This window comes from Perognathus longimembris, chromosome 9 (assembly GCF_023159225.1).
Source record: "Perognathus longimembris pacificus isolate PPM17 chromosome 9, ASM2315922v1, whole genome shotgun sequence".
Taxonomy (NCBI): domain Eukaryota; kingdom Metazoa; phylum Chordata; class Mammalia; order Rodentia; family Heteromyidae; genus Perognathus; species Perognathus longimembris.
Window position 1 is genome coordinate 14,374,846 of NC_063169.1, and position 18,481 is coordinate 14,393,326.

The following is an 18,481-nucleotide window of genomic DNA, read 5'->3' on the forward strand; positions in this document are numbered from 1 at the left end:
GTTTCCTCATATCCACATCTCCTCCACTGCTACACAGAAATTTCCTCTGGAGAAGAGAAGGGCCATATACACATTGTAGCCAAAAGGCTATGGATGAAAGTGGCTTATGCCTTTTTGGGGGTCAAAACCCTTCATTGCCACTATGGGAACCCTCAATATGTCCCTTGCTGTTGTGATCAGATATAATTCTCCATACTGGGGCACCTGCATCAGCCTGAAGAGAGAATTATAGAAAGAATCCTTTCTCCCAATCAACCTAAACTTGACAATACTCATAGGAATTTTTTTTACAAGCTATGTCTTTTTTTTTCTATTTTCCTGTTCTTGCTGCAATTCTCTTTACTGCTTCACTTCATCTTATTGTATCGTTTTTCTTCTTCCGTTACCAGGCTCTAGGTTTGTCAGTTTCTAGTAAAGATTGATGAGACAGTAATTCCCCCTTTTCCTTTTCCCTGTTCTGAATCAATTAGCAGGTATAAAGAAAGGATACACGTGGGGATTAACACAACCAACAAGGTGAACTTGAAAACTAGGGCTTAGATCAACAACCAGTCATGCTTTATAATACTCCTCACCAAGTCTGATCCCTGTGATGATCCACTTAGCTGAAATCACTGCTTCAAGCCTGTCAAGCCGAAAGTGCTAACAGAGACAAGGAGTCCCCAGTCATGTTTCCAGGAGAGAAATTTAAAAATAGATATTATGACTAGTATATTAAGACAGACATAGGGAAAGTGTATGTATGTATACGAGAAATGGCAACTCATTGCACAAAATGGGTGTCTAAAGAAAATTCAGTCAACTTTAATTCTAGAGATGGGTTGCTAAGCACAGCAGAACAAAACAACTATCTGTGGCTACCTCTGTACATCCCTACCTTCTCTCTTAATGAATTATATTAAGCTATTCAATGGAATTAATATATGGTTTAAGAAGTTACATATTATTGCTAGAAATGTACATATCTAGGCTCCAAATACCATTACTCTATGCCTCAAAAATAAGATCTTTTAGAAAACAAGACTCAAGACAAGTTTGCAGCTTCCTTTCCCACTTAAAGACATCGTATTAAAGTAGGTAGATTTCCTCAAAGTAAAAAGTCTTACTGTGGCTAATTTTGAGTCCTAAAGAGAGATAACATGAGTCTCCATTAGTGGTAATGACAGAGGTAGCAAGAGCAGGAATAAAGCAGGTCAGTCAACTTCAAGTAAAGCTTCCAGAAATGATACAAAAATGAATGACTGCCTACTCTTTATATAATTTATACTTTAGTAGACAAAAGATGTGGAAATAACTTATTTCAATAATAGCAGCTCACATGTATTGAGTGCTTATTATATTGCATATGCTATGTTTTACAATTACCCTTACTACACAACCCTGACATGGTCATTCATATAATTCTTATTTCATAGATAGAGAAACTGAGATTTGGGAAGGCAATAAGTAGTTTGTTCACAGACATGCAGAAAATTGATCCTGAAACAAGAATTCAACCTCAGGAAAAATTACACTAGATATAGAAACACAAAGCCAGTATTTTATACAGGAAGATAAAGTTAATTTAGAAAGATACATAGATGTGATTGCTGCTAATTTTCTTTTCTCAAAAGATTAGTGCCTTACCTAGAATACTTAAGTGTGTGTATGTGTGTGTGTATTTGTCTGTCTGTATGTCTCTGTGTGTGTAGTTATAATACATTTATTAGGAAGAGCAAGTGGTAAGAATTATGTTTTATGTTAAGTTCATGTTTTTCTATTAGTCTCCTTTAGATAGGGAGACAGGAGAGAGGCCAAGCTTCGAAACAGAGAAGCCAAATCTGCCAAGTGAGAAGTGCCAAGATTTGAGATCCTAGAAATTATAGTGGGTTCAGGCATTGATAGCTCAGGCAATTAGATTATGCAAGTAATTAGCCCAAGCCAATTAGTAAGCAACAGATATATGATCTAAGCTCTGAAAGCCTAAAGTTACAATGCAGCTGAAACAACTAAAGTAAAGCTTTAGGTGTCAAAATTGTTCCCAAAGTAGAACAAATTGAAGTAGCAAGCATAACTGTGAAAAGACCCAAAATAACAGATGCGGCATTTTTTTAAGGCAGCAAAGAAATCTGAAGACTAGAGGATTATTGATTAATGTTAGAGTTAATGAAGTTTTATAATTACATTAGGATTAGCATTCTGAGTAAATTTAAATTTCAGTGTAGGAGTAGTTTAGAGTTAACATTAGATTTCAGATTATAGGAAGAGTTCAGATGTATTTTAGGATTAGGTATATGAAAAGATTATGGAAGGTTATGTGTAGGTTATGGAAAGGACTAAGTTTAAGGCTAGTGTTAGGAGGAGGGTTCATTTTAGGATTGTGGTAGGGTTAGATGTAGAAGTAGAATTAGAGTTTATTGTTAGATTTATTGCTAGAGATGGGTCAGCATGGGTCTAGGGTTGGAGTTAGCCTTAGGATTAAGGCTAGGATTAGGTTTATAGGTAGCATTATTGTTTTAGGATTAGCAGTAGAGTTAAAATTAGGTTTAAGTTTAACAACAGTTTTTGGGTTATATTTAGGACTTGGGTATGGTTATGGATAAGAATAGATTTAAGGTTGCAAGTAAAGTTTGATTTTCACTAGGGTTTGGATTCAGGTTAGTTGAGGGTTCTAATTGGGTTTAGGAATGGAGAAAACATTCTTATTGGACTATAACTAGTAGAAGAGGGTAAGTTTGGGTTGGTGTTACTAGAGAGGTGTTGAGAAGGTTCAAGTTGAGATCAAGCCTTGAGATAGAACTAGCAGTTGATTTAGGGTTATGGTAAAGAGTGGAGTGGGAGTAATTTTAGTAAAATAACTATTTCTAGGAAGAATTATATTTGGAAGTTAGTAAGGTTGCACTGAAAATAATTTGTCACTTCACTGCCATCCACTGCCAACCAGGAATAGGCAGTGGCTGATGATACGGAGAAACATACCACCATCTTGATAGTAATGAAAGCAATGGCCCAAAACAAAAGCATTACAGAATAGAATTTTGCAGTGTATACCAATAAATAACAGGAGTCAGCCAGGGGCCAGTACCTTATGCTATAATTCTAATTACTCAGGAGGGCTGATATGTGAGAATCATGATTTGAAGCCATCCTGGGCAGACAGATGCATAAGACACTGATCTCCAATCAACTAGCAAAAAGCCAAAAGTGGGGATGTGACTCAAATAATAGAGTGCCAGCTGTGAGAATTGGAGTTTCAGCCCCAGTATCAGCACACACACACACACACACACACACACACACACGCGCGCGCGCGCGCGCGCACACACACACAGCATAAACCACATGAACCAGTCAAGGGTACTGACTTGAAAATTCCAGTCTTGATATGTACAGGATTGAGTCAATTCTTACTGTCTCCCAGAACCACATTGGACTGAGATGTTGCAGGTGATGTCGTGAGTATGCCTGGGTTATCTGCTTAATAAGAGGAACTATGAATAATTAAAAGAAGAAACAGGGTTTATCCTAATGTATCATAATGAGAATACTGTGAATGTCATACTTGAAGGGAAATGTATAGCATTGAAAGCATATGTAAGAAAAGAAGAGGGTCTAGAGATACAGCTTCTTGGTAGTCTTGTCTTCCATGTGCAAGGCCCTAAAGTCTATCCCAGTACTGAAAACAAAGAACTAATATTATTATTTAAGTTTCTGCCTTAAAGTAGTAGAAAAAAAAATCAAATTAAATCCAAAGAGAGAAATCAAAGTATAATCAGAATGGAAAAAAATGAAAGCAATTAGAAATAAATCAATAAAGTCAACATTATCCAACTATTTCTCTGTTGAGATAAATGAAATTGGTATCTTTAGCCAAGTTATGATAATGGAGAGAGAATTAGAGAGGAAACAAATTGCTAATATCAAAGAACCAGCACCTGTAGTTCACTCCTGTAATCCTAGTTACTAAAGATCCTGTGCTCTGAGGATCATGATTTATAGCCAGTTCAGGCAAAATAAAAAATAAAAAAATTCTGTGAGACTCTTGTCTCCAATTAATCACCAAAAGAGCCGGAAATAGAGCTGTGTCTCAAGCCAAAGAGCCCAGCCTTGAGCAAAAAAGCTAAGGGAAAACACTCAGGCCCTGGGTTCAAGTCCCATTACTATCACAACAAAAAGAAAGACAGAAAGAAAGAGAGAGAGAAGAGAGAAAGAAGAGAAGGAAGGAAGGAAGGAAGGAAAAAATAGAGAGAGAGAGAGAGTGACAGGAAGAAGAAAAAGAAAAAAGACTGCTGGGCAGTCTGAACCTAGCTACTCACATATGAGGATTGCAGTTCAAAGCCAGCCCAGGCAGGTAAGTTTCTCCAATTAACCACCAAAAAACTGAAAAGTGGAGCTCTGAATCAAAATGGTAAAGCATTATCTTGGATCAGAAAAGCTCAGGGACAACACCCAGGTCCCTCAACTGCTCCACAACTGATTTTTTTTTTTAAGGACCAATTCCTTGAAACCCAAATAAGAATAGATAATCCTAATCAATAGATTATATCAACGAAAATTAATCGATAATTAATATCTTTCAAAACAAACCACTAGGCCCCTGTGAATTCACTGATAAATCATATGAAGATTTTTTGTTTTTTTGTATGCTTTTGTTTTTTTGCCAGTCCTGAGACTCGAACTTAAGGCCTAGGCACTGTCCTGAGATTCTTTTGCTCAAAGCTAGCACTCTACCATGTGAGCCACAGCACCACCTCCGGTTTTTTCTGTTTATGTGGTGCTGAGGAATTGAACCCAGAACTTCATGCATGCTAGGCAAGCCCTCTACCACTAGGCCCCCATACCAAGTTTTAAGGAAGTTTATTTCATTATTTAAAGAATACTTTATAAGTTTCTGTTAAGGATGCTATTTTATCATTCACTATAATATTTTCCAAGGGATAGAAATGGAATATTTCTTTTTTTTTTTTTGGCCAGTCCTGGGCCTTGGACTCAGGGCCTGAGCACTGTCCCTGGCTTCTTCCCGCTCAAGGCTAGCACTCCGCCACTTGAGCCACAGCGCCGCTTCTGGCCGTTTTCTGTATATGTGGTGCTGGGGAATCGAACCTAGGGCCTCGTGTATCTGAGGCAGGCACTCTTGCCACTAGGCTATATCCCCAGCCCCAGAAATGGAATATTTCATAATTCATTTTATGATGCATTAACCAAAGAAGGCATTATAAGAAAAGAAAGCTGGGCAAGAAATATAGTGCAATGCCTAGCAAAGCAGGCACAAAGTCTGCCATGAGTTTGAAAAAAAAAATCAATGAAAATAGATGCAAAAATCTTCAATAAACTGCTAGCAAATGGAACCCAGGGATGTATAAAAAGAATTTATGCTATGACCTACGGGAGTTGTTTTTTGGTTTTTGGTATTTTTTAGGTCTGCAATTCTTACTCAACATTTGAAAAGCAAATAAGGTAAGGGCTGGTGATGTAGTTCAATGCTAGAATGCCTGCTTATCAAATGCGGGAGTATACATGATGCTATTAAAATAGTACCATTTATTTCAGCACCTGAAATGAAGTACTTCTGATAAAAATATGTACATGTTTTGAGGAAGATAGGTTTATCTGAGGAAGACACAGGAGTGTCAAGATGCTATCTCCTTCTGGTTTGAACTATAGATTTTATTGAGCTATGTATTTAATGAAATCCCAATGGGCTGGGAGAGTAGCTGAAAGCCAGAACATTTGCCTGTGTATGAGCTTGCCATGTATGAGTTTTGGAATTGATCCTAGTACCAAGAAATAAAACAAAGTAATCCTCAGCAAATTATTTGGGTGCATTTGGGCAAGGTAATTCTAAGGTTTTTGTGAAGAAGCAAGAAATTCAGAATAAGAAATATAATACTCAAGAAGAAAACAGTTGGACAACTGAAACTACTTTGCTTGAAATTTACTATACAACTACAATAACCAAGATAGTTTGATGTTACTGAAAGAATAGACAAACACACATACAAATACAATCAACTGATATTCACAAAGCAGGTAAGTCAAAATAATGGAGCAAATACATAGTCTTTTAAACAAATGATGTTAGATTATATGGAAATTTATATGAGAAAAATCTAGACATAAATACAAATGTTACATCTTTCACAAAAGTTAGTTGAATATATATTTAGACTTAATTTTATAAAACTCCTGGAAAATCCATGATTTTTTGTCAATAGGAGAAGATCTAGATGACCTTCAGAGTATAGTGATGACATTAGATACAACATTAGGAACCTGGTCCATGAGAGAAAAAATTGATAGTGTGGAACCTTATGAAAATTTAAAACTCTTTCTCTGAAAAACGTATTGACAAGAAACTGAGAAAATAAGCCACAGGCTAGTAAAAAAAATGACATTTTTTTCTTTATTATTTAAGATCATACTCAAGTGATGCAAGAAATGGGTGCTATTTAGCTTCAGGGTGTTACAGAACTTCACACATGGAAGAGATCTCTGAGGCTACCTAAATAAAGTATCTAATAGATGAACAAATGCTGTTATTTTGTTTTAGACTTGGTTAGATGAGACAAGTGTGTGCATTCCTTCTATAGACCAGACATCTTCTTAAGGGTTCATTTGGCAGCTACAAGCTCATAGATCCACCCAGTAGACACACCTTAGGCATGATTAGTACATCACACATCAGTACATCTCCTTTTACCATTCAAAGGAAGCTCAAGAGTTATAGAATAGAAAGTATATTTTAGACACCCTTTCTGATTTTTTTTTGTGGTTGCGCTTGAACTTGGGGTCAGGGTCTCTCTCTCTCTCTCTCTCTCTCTCTCTCTCTTGTCCTTGGGGCTTGGGATTCAGGGCCTGAGCACTGTCCCTGGCTTCTTTTTTGCTCAACACTAGCACTCTACCACTTGAGCCATAGTGCCACTTCTGGCTTTTTCTGTTTATATAGTGCTGAAGAATTGAACCCAGGGCTTCAGACATGCTAGGCAAGCACACTACCGCCAAGCCACATTCCCAGCCCCTGTCCCTGAACTGTTTTCTGCTCAAGGCTAGCACTCTGTCACTTTGAGCCACAGCTCCACTTCTGGTTTTCTGGTGCCTAATTGGAGATAACTATCTCATAGACTTTCCTGTCTGGTTGGCTTTGAACAGTGATCCTCAGATCGCAACCTCCTAAGTAGCTAGGTTTAATAGGATTACAGGTGTGAGCCACTATCACCTGGCTTGCTGATTTCTTTTCTTTCCTTTTTTTTTTTTTTTTTTTTTTTTTTTGCCAGTCCTGGGGCTTGGACTCTGGACCTGAGCACTGTCCCTGGCTTCTTTTTGCTCAAGGCTAGCATTCTGCCACTTGAGCTACAGCGCCGCTTCTGGCTTTTTCTCTATATGTGGTGCTGAGGAATCGAACCCAGGGCTTCATGTATGCAAGGCAAGTACTCTACCGCTAGGCCATATTCCCAGCCCTGATTTCTTTTAATATGCTTCAAAAGAGGGATACTGTAGAATTTAATAATTCCACATTTAATTTCCAAGGAGACACTAGACACAAAGATGCATGTTGTCTAGCTCTTTGGGAAGTTGAAATAGGAGGATTACTTGAGCTCAGGAATTATATACCAACCTGGGTGGCTTAAAGAGATAATAATAATTAATAATAATAATAATGACTGTGAGTGTGCTCAATGGTAGAGTGCTTGCTTAGCACCTGCAAGTCCATAGGTTGATCCTTAACACTGAACAAAATGTAAATGGAGACCCTTAGTACAGTTGTTGGATAAGAGGTAGAAAGCTGCAGGGACAGTGCACTTCATGAAAGATATGTGCTTCTGTTGTGAATAGGAATATCTTGCTCTCCTTACCTGAAGAAAATCTCCAGCATGTAAATTTTTTTTTTTTTTGGCCAGTCCTGGGCCTTGGACTCAGGGCCTGAGCACTGTCCCTGGCTTCTTCCCGCTCAAGACTAGCACTCTGCCACTTGAGCCACAGCGCCGCTTCTGGCCGTTTTCTGTATACGTGGTGCTGGGGAATCGAACCTAGGGCCTCGTGTATCCGAGGCAGGCACTCTTGCCACTAGGCTATATCCCCAGCCCTCCAACATGTAAATTTAATGTCCACTTATTTGGTGTTGAGATGAAAGAGTATAGTGTATGGAGAAGTCTTATGTATAAAATTTTGCCCTGGTTCTGTATTGTAGCAAAGTTCCAGTTTGTGAATTGCAGAATGGTAATTTTATTTTTCTTAAAATACGATTTTGTTCTTGTTTTAGAAGTTGTCATGATAGGAGAGCTTATTACTGCCCCAATATGCTATTTTTTGTAGTGCAAGCAAACACAATATGTTTTTAAGCACTCTTTTAACCATAAGTCATGATCTTACAAGTAAGGAAAAAATAAATCTGCATCAGCATATTGGCCAGATTATACTTCTTATGTGCTGACATCTAGTGGTTGCTATTATTCTTTGATAAAATATTAACCAGATAGCTTTCTGTCACAATATAGAGTACATAAAGAACTGAAGGATCTAAACTCTCAAAGAATCAATAACTCAATTAATAAATGAGTAAAAGAGCTAAATGGAGACTTCTCAGAAGAAGTAAAAATAACCAATAAGCATATAAAAATACTTAACAACTCTGGCCATAAAGGAAATGTGAATTGAAACAAATTGAAATTCCATCTTGGGCTGGGAATGTGGCTTAGCAGTACAGTGCTTGCCTAGCATGCATGGAGCCCTGGGTTCGATTTCTCAGCACCACATACACAGAAAAAAAAAAAAGCCAGAAATAGTGCTGTGGCTCAAGAAGTAGAGTGCTAGCCTTGAGCAAAAGGAAGCTAGGGACGATGCTCAGGCACTGACTCTCAAGCCCCAGGACTGGCAAAAAAACAAACAAACAAAAACCAACCAAAAAAAAAAACCAAAGAAAAGAAATTCCATCACACCCCAGGAAGAATGGCCATCATCAAGAATACAAACGATAGCTGCTGGCAGGGACGTGAGGGAAAGGGACTTAATATACTGTTGTGGGAATTTAAACTGGTGCAACTACTGTGGAAGGCAGTTTGGAGATTCCTCAAAACAAACAAACAAAAAAAGAAACAGAACTAGTCTATGATCCAGTGTTACCACTCTTGGACATTTACCCAAAATAAATTACAAGTCGAGGAACAGTGAAGACACTTGCACACCTATGTTTACGGCTGCACTATGCATCATGACTAAGTTGGAAACAGTCCAGAGGCTCTAAAATGGAGGAATGGAGCAGGGTGCTGAGGGTTCATGCCTGTAATCCTAGCCACTCAGGAGGCTGAGGATTGTGGTTCAAAGCCAGCCTGAGCAGGAAGGTCCTTGAGACTCATCTCCAATTGATCACAGAAAAAGCCAGATGTGGAGCTGTGGCTCAAGAAGTAGAATGCCAGCCTTGCAAAAGGAATTCAAGGACAGCACCCAGACCTAGAGTTTAAGCCCCAGGACCAGCAAAATAAAAATAAAGGTGAAGTAAAGTGGAGGAATGAAGAGAGGAAGAGTGGGTATATAGTCATAATATTCAGCATACATATGTAAAAGTGGGAGTAGGAAATTGAGGGGATAGGTGGGTTAGGGAGAGATGGAAGAAAATGATAAAAAAAAAAAAAAGGTTACATTGATCCAGATGCATATACTCACAAACTAGCACACTGAATTGAAATCCTTTGTGGAGCTGCTTACAGATAAAATCTTTTAACAATAGAGTTTCAAACTTAGTTACTCTAAAATCTAATACTCGCATGTCCTAGTCATGTATTACATTTTCTATACTTTTTCCTCTACAAATTAAAAACATTTGCTTCAAAATTTAGATAATATTTCTCCTTATAAAACCACATGCATTTGAAATAGCTTTGTTACTAAAAAATTGAAACTTTAAAGCAGAAATTCATTTTTCTTTTTTCTGAGGTGCTAGAGGTTCACCTCAGGGTTTTGCATACGTTATGCAAGTTCACTACCACTGAGCTACACATCCAACCCCAAGTGCAGAATTTCCAAAGTTATTTTCCCTGCAGGTATGCCATCGATAAGTGTAATATGTTCCCAACATAGCATCCTGCTTTGTGTAGTGATTTTTAAATTGGTGTACATAGCAGAAAGATGGGAAGTCAAGAAACAGATAAGAAGTTTTGCTAACTCCTTGAAACATACTATTTTTCAGTTATTTTTGTGTCTGTTTATAGTGGCACTGGATAATCATGATGCTTAAATCTGCTTGTATTTCCTGGAAGCTTAAATATAGCACCATTTTGCTGATCACCAAGTACACTGAGAACAAAAATACATTAGGCATTGCTATTTCCACCCTAGCCCGAGTGACACAAAATGAATTTTTTGTGAACCTCATTGCTGAAAAAATTTAAGTTTTAGGCAAACAAATATATCATAGGATAATTACAATTTAGTATACTAGGTGGAAATATTTGAACTATGGTAAATGATTGAAAAAATGAAAAAAGTGATTACTGGAGAGATGAAGGTATACCCATAGGTTTTAGTGATTATTAATTAACCTGTTGACAAAAGAGAGTCATTTTGGAGTCATTTGTTAACTAGACATTCAATGAAAATCGGTTGAGCACATACTATACAAGTCTACAGAATGTACAAATGGGGTTTTTTATCATACGCTACAGGCAAAGCAGCAACAAGAAGAAATTTGGAGAGCAATAGCACATGAAGGTGTGTAGTGGGAACAGACAAATCTGAATTCAAATCACATATCCCCCTCACTTATTTGCTAGAGAAACTTAAGGAGGTAGCATATGATTTCTAAGTACCAATTGTCCCATCTGTACAATGCAAAAAGACTTTCACAGGTTATTGTGAAAATTAAGTGAATTGATACATGATTAGTTGACTGAAATATTAGTTGTTGAATCCATCAACTATCGCTGCATAATAAACAGCTACAAAAAGCCTCTGCAGCACTTATTTTTATCCTTATTAGTCTGTAAACCAATTGCAGATCATCTGATCTAGGCTTTGATTGGACAGAGCTCTTGCACTGGGCTGTGGGCTCAGCTCACATGTCTCTGGGATCAGCCTGTGGGGACAGAGGCTACCAAGTGTGTGCTTTCTAGGAAAGTATCCTATTTTAAAAAAACAACTAAGGAAAAAGTACACTTGGGATAGTGAAAATATTTGTGTGCATCTATACTATCAATTGTATGAAACCAAATTTGTCACCCATATCAACAACATGTTTATCCATTTTGTTCTACAACATTGGCATACCCTTATCTATTTTCCATAAAACCAAGATGAAAGTTTACAACTCACATGTACATTAAAAGCACAGACATACACACACATGTGCTTGTAGTTTTATTCCTCAAGGAAAATCTGTGTAAGGCCACTTTGTTTTTACTTGAGAGCCAAGAAAAAGATGAGAGAAATAACTAACATGAGGATGGGAATAATTATGTCAGTGCTCCTCATTTCTCCCTTTTTAATGCTTCTTTTCATTGTTCCTTCATCATCTCCTTTGAGTTAGTGTAAAATATTTGGTAGTGAGTTAAGCTAAATGTCAAGAACATTATGGCACTAGAGGACTCGGGCCACATATGTAACCAACAGAATCTATTCAATCCTATTCATACATACAAGCAAGTATTGCATTCGCCAGCTTTTATTTGTTCACACCCAGATTTCAGTTTAAAACCCTGATCTCACTGCTGTTGGCCTGCACTGTGTACTTGTGGGTTTAAATCAAATTATGTATAATTCAGCTATAAAGTCAATTCTACTGTGTTGTCTCATGTCAAGTGTGGGTGCCAGCCATTTTCTATGTTATCCATACTTAGCTTATACACTATTTCTTCCTTTTCTTACTTAAGTGTAAATTTTCCTTAAATACTGTCTTTGGGCTTTATGGCCTTTCTCATGCCTCTGTCTGAGTTCTGTGGATATCAGTTGGCCCCTTCAATTTACCTCTGAACATTGCCTTGCTTTCCCTCTCATAACTACGGCACACAGTAGCAGATGCTTTTCTGTGTTGTCTATCCACAGTGAGTGTATGTGTAGCACTGTCCATGGTTCTGAAGCACCACTGAGCTGAAACACTGATTTTGTCTTTGATTTGAATGTTCTTTCATCTTGCTCTCCATTCCGGTTCACAATCCTGGCCAATGAATTCAATTCTGCCACACACTGCACAAGAACACTGTTTTAGTTTGTCAAGTGCCTTAAAAAGGAGGTTTGGAGGTAGTAAAATAGTGAACTGAGCTTGCAGTTGCCATCTGAGTTTGTTTTCATTTAACCAAAAGATACCTAAGCAAAACGATCCAATATTAGAAAGGTTTTGGTATTATGAAAGAGTGGAAAATCACTTTCAGGAGTGAGGCCTGGTTCTGGGAATCAAAGCAGGACACGAGCAATTAGCCTAACAGGAAGTGGTGGAAAAAATAGTTACCACGGTAATGAGGATAAAAGAATAGATGTCCGAAATGCTTAAGGGACGGGGAAAGTATCACAACTATGAGATGTGTTGGTTGCAGGGGTGACTACAACTAGGCTATGACTTCTATCTTACGCATTAAGATGGATGCAGATAGAGATAAGGAGGACAGAGAGAGCAGCTATATTATGGAAGATGTGGCTTCTGTGGCCTTCTAGCATCTAAGTTCCTCCCCCTTTTTGGTTATCTCTCCATTGTATGAACCCACTCTTCAATCTAGATGCCAAGAAGATGGAGATCATTTTCCTGACCTTTGTAGATAGGGTTAGAAACACAGGTGCTGGATGTATTGGATGCACCGACCTCTAAGTTTAAACTGGAGACAATGATACAGCTTACCCATCCTGTGGTGGCAGGAAAAGTAGTTAAAGTTTTGCTATACTCTCTGTTGTTGCTGCTAGCAGCTCACCGCTGGTAGCAGCTATATGACTCTGGTGCCTGACATTTACCATTTGTTCTATTAAATGCTTTCTGTACAGTAATCTAATTGTAATCCAGCTGTTTCTAGATTCCCTAGAATTTACCTCACTCCCAATCTGGCTGAGCAGGCTCCTAGTGACATCTCCTCAGTTTAAATTAGAGTGTCAAATATTTGCAACTAGGTAGACTAATGGGAAATATCAAGCTTGAAGTCTAAAATGGTGTGAGGGCTGTGGAAAAATACTTTTATATTCTTGCATGGCCAGCGTTTTTTGAGCAAACATTACAGACACTTGGTTCTAGAAAGCAGTTAATCGCAATTTCTAGTTAATTAGGTAGTGAGAGAATTCCACAGATACTTACTTAGGGAGGCAAGTGTTTATGCTTTCATGGGATTTCATATGGTTTCATGGAGAGCCAGGACCAGAGAGGCATTGTCGTTGGGATGTAAAGCTAGAGGCATGGTCTTATCTTTCCCATGTGCGATTAATTTATAAGAGAATACAGAGTCCTCTCCTTTCCATGTCCAAAGGAAGTGTTAATATGGAAAGAACTACAGCTATCATTTTTATTTATGTACTTTGGGGGGGGGGTCCTCTCTTGCAGTATATATCCAATATTTGCATAGTGACATCTGGCTTTTGTTGTGTCATCCCAAGAGTAAGAATAGGAGCATGGGAAAACTACATAGTTATTATTTACTTTTAAAGGAATAATAACAAGCTCTATCTGCTCCAGAAAACCTCATTTGTGCCCTCAAGATAATAATTGACTTGGCAAGAAGTCAATATGTGCACACATCTGGAGACAACAGGGGACTGGAGATACCTGTTTTCAGGAGATCACAGAGAAAGTATAAATGGCACAAAAATTTTTGACCAAAGAATAGGAAAAAAGATCCAGGTGTCATCAAGGAAAAGTTATACTTTATAGAGGAATGATAGTGGAAGAAGAAACTAGTGAAGAACAGAGAGAATTTAATATCTAGAGAATATACATAATCAAAGAGAGGAGTTTAATTGGGAATTTAAGTGATTGGGAAATTAGAATATGAGCTCTTCTCTCCCTTAACTTAATTTATGCTAGCCAATATTTATGTTCCTACCTTAGTTGAAGGAGGGCACTGGTAACTGGCCTAAGTAGCTCTATTTTGCCCTCTCTTCCACTTAATTTTTTTTTTTTTTTGCCTCTGAGTCTTTACTCTCACCAATGCCTTAGTCACCTAGGAAGACTCTAAGACAGACAAGATCAGTGGATAAACATCTTGTGTAAAACCCAAAGCTGTTCCTCAGATAAAAATGACTTTTTCTTATTGTGACCTGGCACCATCAGAGCATCCTGGGATAATGATCTACTGGAAACACCTATGACCAGGACCACCTAATTATATACACATCTCTTGACCCTGCACAGAACTCTTCCCCTTCTTAAACCTTAAGTTAATGCCAGTACTCCTAAAACAGTCTTGGGTTGCAGAATCCTTTAGTTTACTTTCCTTATGTGCCACATTTGATGAAATTTCCTTTCTCTATTTCTCTCTTGTCTCTCTCCATGTTGCTCTCTTATTTCCTGGTCCTGGGACTTGAACTCAGGGCCTACGCAATGTCCCCGAGCTTTTCTGCTGGAAGCTAGCACTTTCCTAGTTGACTCACAGTTCCACTCTTTGCATTTTGGTGGCTAATTGGAGATGAGAGTTTTATAGACTTTCCTGCCCCGGCTGGTAGGATCTAAGCCTTCTGAGAAGCTAGGATTACATGTGTGAGCCAGTATGGGTGCCTCACTTGCTCTTTTTTTTTTTTTAAACTAGCACGTTGGAATGGGTAGCAGTCTAGTTTGTTGGGACTCTTGGAGCTGAGTCTTTTTGCCCCAAACCTTTTGTGTGGTTGCCTGGTAGTGGTAGGGGGCTAGCCTAGTTTATATATAACTAAGAGTTCAGTCCTCGATACTATAGAAAAAAATGTGTTAGAAATGGATCCTGGTGTACGACTGTTATATCACTGTTGTAATTACTTTCAACACGCCATGTGAAACCGTAGCTTCTATTGTTGATGATCCTCTTGTATCCTCTTCCTGTGGTTGTACCTGCACTATCACTGTATCTTATGTGAGTACATTGGAAACTGTGTATACTGGTATTAGAACTAGGAAAGTGAAAGGGAATACCAAAATCGAGAGACACAGGATAAAAAGACAAATGACTACAAAAGCAATACTTGCAAAACTGTTTGGTGTAAACCAATTGAACAACTCATGGGGGGAGAGGGAAAGGGGGAGGGGGAGAGGGGAATGAGGAAGGAGGTAACAGTACAAGAAATGTATCCAATGCCTAACGTATGAAACTGTAACCCCTCTGTACATCAGTTTGACAATTAAAAAAAATGGATCCTGGTAACAGGTGAACATAATGTGAAAGTGTGATTTAAGAACCAGGTGCTGATAACTCATGTCTGTGATCCTAGCTACTCAGAAGATTGAGATCTAAGGATCATGGTTTGAAGCCAGCCCAGGTAGGAAAATTCCTGAGATTTTTTTTTTTATCTCTGATTAACCATTGAAAAGATGGAAGTGGAGCTGTGGGTCAAGTGGTAGAACTTCAACCTTGAGTGAGAAAACTAACAAACAGTGCCCAGGCCCTGAGTTTAAACCATGCCACTGGTCCACATACACAAAAAGATTTCTGTAGTAAATGGCATATGAACTTTACAAGTAAGAATACCTGTGATGAAGAGAAATTTGAACAGAAATTTAAGAAAGGTAAGAAACTCTGGAAAGAGCAAGGAGAGGATGGTAGGATAATGGCAGCCACTCATACTATGTGAGAGCACAGAGTTAACTCTAGTTCAAAACTTTAGATAAATTAACAAACAAACAAAATTGAAGTGGAGTGGTGCTCTCATGGTAGAGCACCAGCCTTGAGGGAAAAAGCCAAGCCAGAGTACAAGCCCCTGAACTGAAGCTCAATACCAGCTAAACAAACAAACCAAAGTGCCTAGTTACTTTTTAAATGTTTTTTTTTTTTTTGAACTACATGGCTATGGCTTTTAACCAGCTTTGATTCCTCAATTCATTAGTGTAGCTACTTCCTTGCACATATCCTAAATATTTTTCTCTTTTTTTGGCCAGTCCTGGGGCTTGAACTCAGGGCCTGAGCACTGTCCCTGGCTTCTTCTTGCTCAAGGCCACTTGAGCCACAGCACCATTTCTGGCCATTTTCTATATATGTGGTGCTGAGGAATCGAACCTAGGGCTTCATGTATATGAGGCAAGCACTCTTGTCACTAGGCCATATTCCCAGCCCCCTAAATATTTTTCTTATTACCTCTTCCTCTCATCATCTCATCTTGCAATATGTAGACTTAGTTAAGTACAAATTCTATCTGGTCTCAAACTATTTCCAAGCAGCTGAGTTTGACTGGATAAAAATATAAACATCAGTACAAACTGGCCTTATGTTAAATATATGTCCTAGTAAATCTGGTACAGCTTTTTAGTTGATCCTGTCTTTTAAAACTCCTAATTAACTATCTCACACTGTCTTCTCTTTTCACTAATTGCCAATATCCATTAATCATGCTTCACTCTTGGCTTTCTATTTATTTGATGATATAATAGAAATCATAAAAAAAAGAAAACTATGCTCCCACTATAACAGTTACCAATGGTCTGCTTCTATAGTGAGGAATTTTGCCTGTTAAGTTTGGCATGGTGGTGCACTACTGTAACACAGCAGTTTGGCATTCAGGGGTAGGAGAACCACAGTTGGAGACCAACCTAAGCAAAAACATAAGACCATACGTGAAAAACAAACCAAAAGCAAAAGGGCTGAAGTATGGCTCAAGTGGTAGAGCACTTCCCTAAGCATAAGGCCCTCAATTAAATCTCTAGTACCACCCCCAAAATGCTTTACCAGACCCTCATGTCTTCCTCAAGCTGTTGCTCCATTTCTCTACTTGCTTGTAAAATGAAAATAATTGTGAAAGAATTCTTTATTCTTTTTAAAATTTTTTCTTATTTATTGTCAAAGTGATGTTCAGAGAGGTTACAGTTTCATGTTAGGTCTTGGGTACATTTCTTGTACTGTTTGTTACCTCCTCCCTCATCCCCCCCCTTTCCCTCTCCAAAAATTCTTTATTCTTCATGTCTCATTCTCTGTGTCTTAAAAAATCATTAAGTATTGCATTTATGTAGGTTCAAAGGTAGGAAGCTCTAAAAAGATAGATAATATTCCTGTTTCCCAACTACTAATTTTCAACCTGGGGGCAACTAGTGTCAGCAGCTAACTGAACATAGGTAAACACGGAAGCAATTGCATAGTCTTTATTGTGTCATAATGTTAGCACTGTACCTTGATTTCCTTCCCCTTACTCAGCAATACATGGTGGAGGTCATTCCATATCCCTATAGAGATCATTCTGTATAATGTAAGAAAATAATTTATTCTTTCTTTTTAGGATGAATGGTAATATACTACATATGTACTACTCCCATCATACTCAGCTTTCTGAGTAGCTAGGATTATAGATCTGAACCACCAATACTTGGCTTATTTTATGTTTACTTTCCCAGTACTTTCCCTTAATTGCTTTGACCTGTTTGTTCTTTTCAATGGAGAAAATTAAGCTTGAGAACTTTTAATAGAGTCAATTTTGAAAAGAGAAATAAAGCCAAAAATAAAAAAAGAGAGCTAAAGCTATCTGGGTCACAGAAGAGCCTGGGATTAAAAATATTTTATTAAAGGTATAAGATTTTCTTTTGTTTGTTGTTGTGCTTGTATTGGGGCTTTCAAACTTTGAACCTCCTTCTCTTTCTTAACTTTTTTACTCAAGGCTGGTGCTCTACCTCTTAAGCCACACCTCTATTGCCTTAGTAAATCAAATATTGTGCTTGCTGCTTTAGATCCATCCTAAATAATCGAGGGAAAGTTGTGACTATTTTGCACTGACTGAAAGATTTTCATGGTGCAGGACCACATAGCAGCATCTCCAATCTGGATTTTCGTAAGTGAAAAAGTTTATACTTTTAGTAATGGATTTATGACACCAAAGTGTTCTTTTAAAGCCTCCATTTCATGTTCTTGGCATTGGTATTCCACACAAGAAGTGGGAAAACCCTTTCTTTCATCTTTAAAAGTCTATTAGGAGCTATTTGGCTGGTGTGTGTGTGTGTGTGTGTGTGTGTGTGTGTGTGTGTGTGTGTGTGCATGCATGCCAGTTCTGGGGCTTGATCTCAGCTTTGGGGGTGCTGTCCCCTAGTTAGTTTTGCTCAGTCAAGACTAGCACTTTACCACTTGAGCCACAGCTCCACTTTGGGCATTTTTTGGTAGTTTATGGAAGATAAAAATCTCTTGGACTTTCCTGCCCAGGCTGGCTTTGAAGCACCTGGTAAGCATGTCCATAATGGAGCCTACTAGGTTCCTATCTCTGAACACAAAGTCTGAAGTTGGTGCCTATATATTATTGGAGGTGACTTACATGGGGCAAAAGGAGTAAGATAAAATTACTGCTTTGTTGGTGATTATAAGGATTGAGTCAGAAGCTGTAATGCAGTGGGAATCTTGACTATTTTTGCTTGTTTTTAAGACAGGTCGATGTTGCTAGGGCT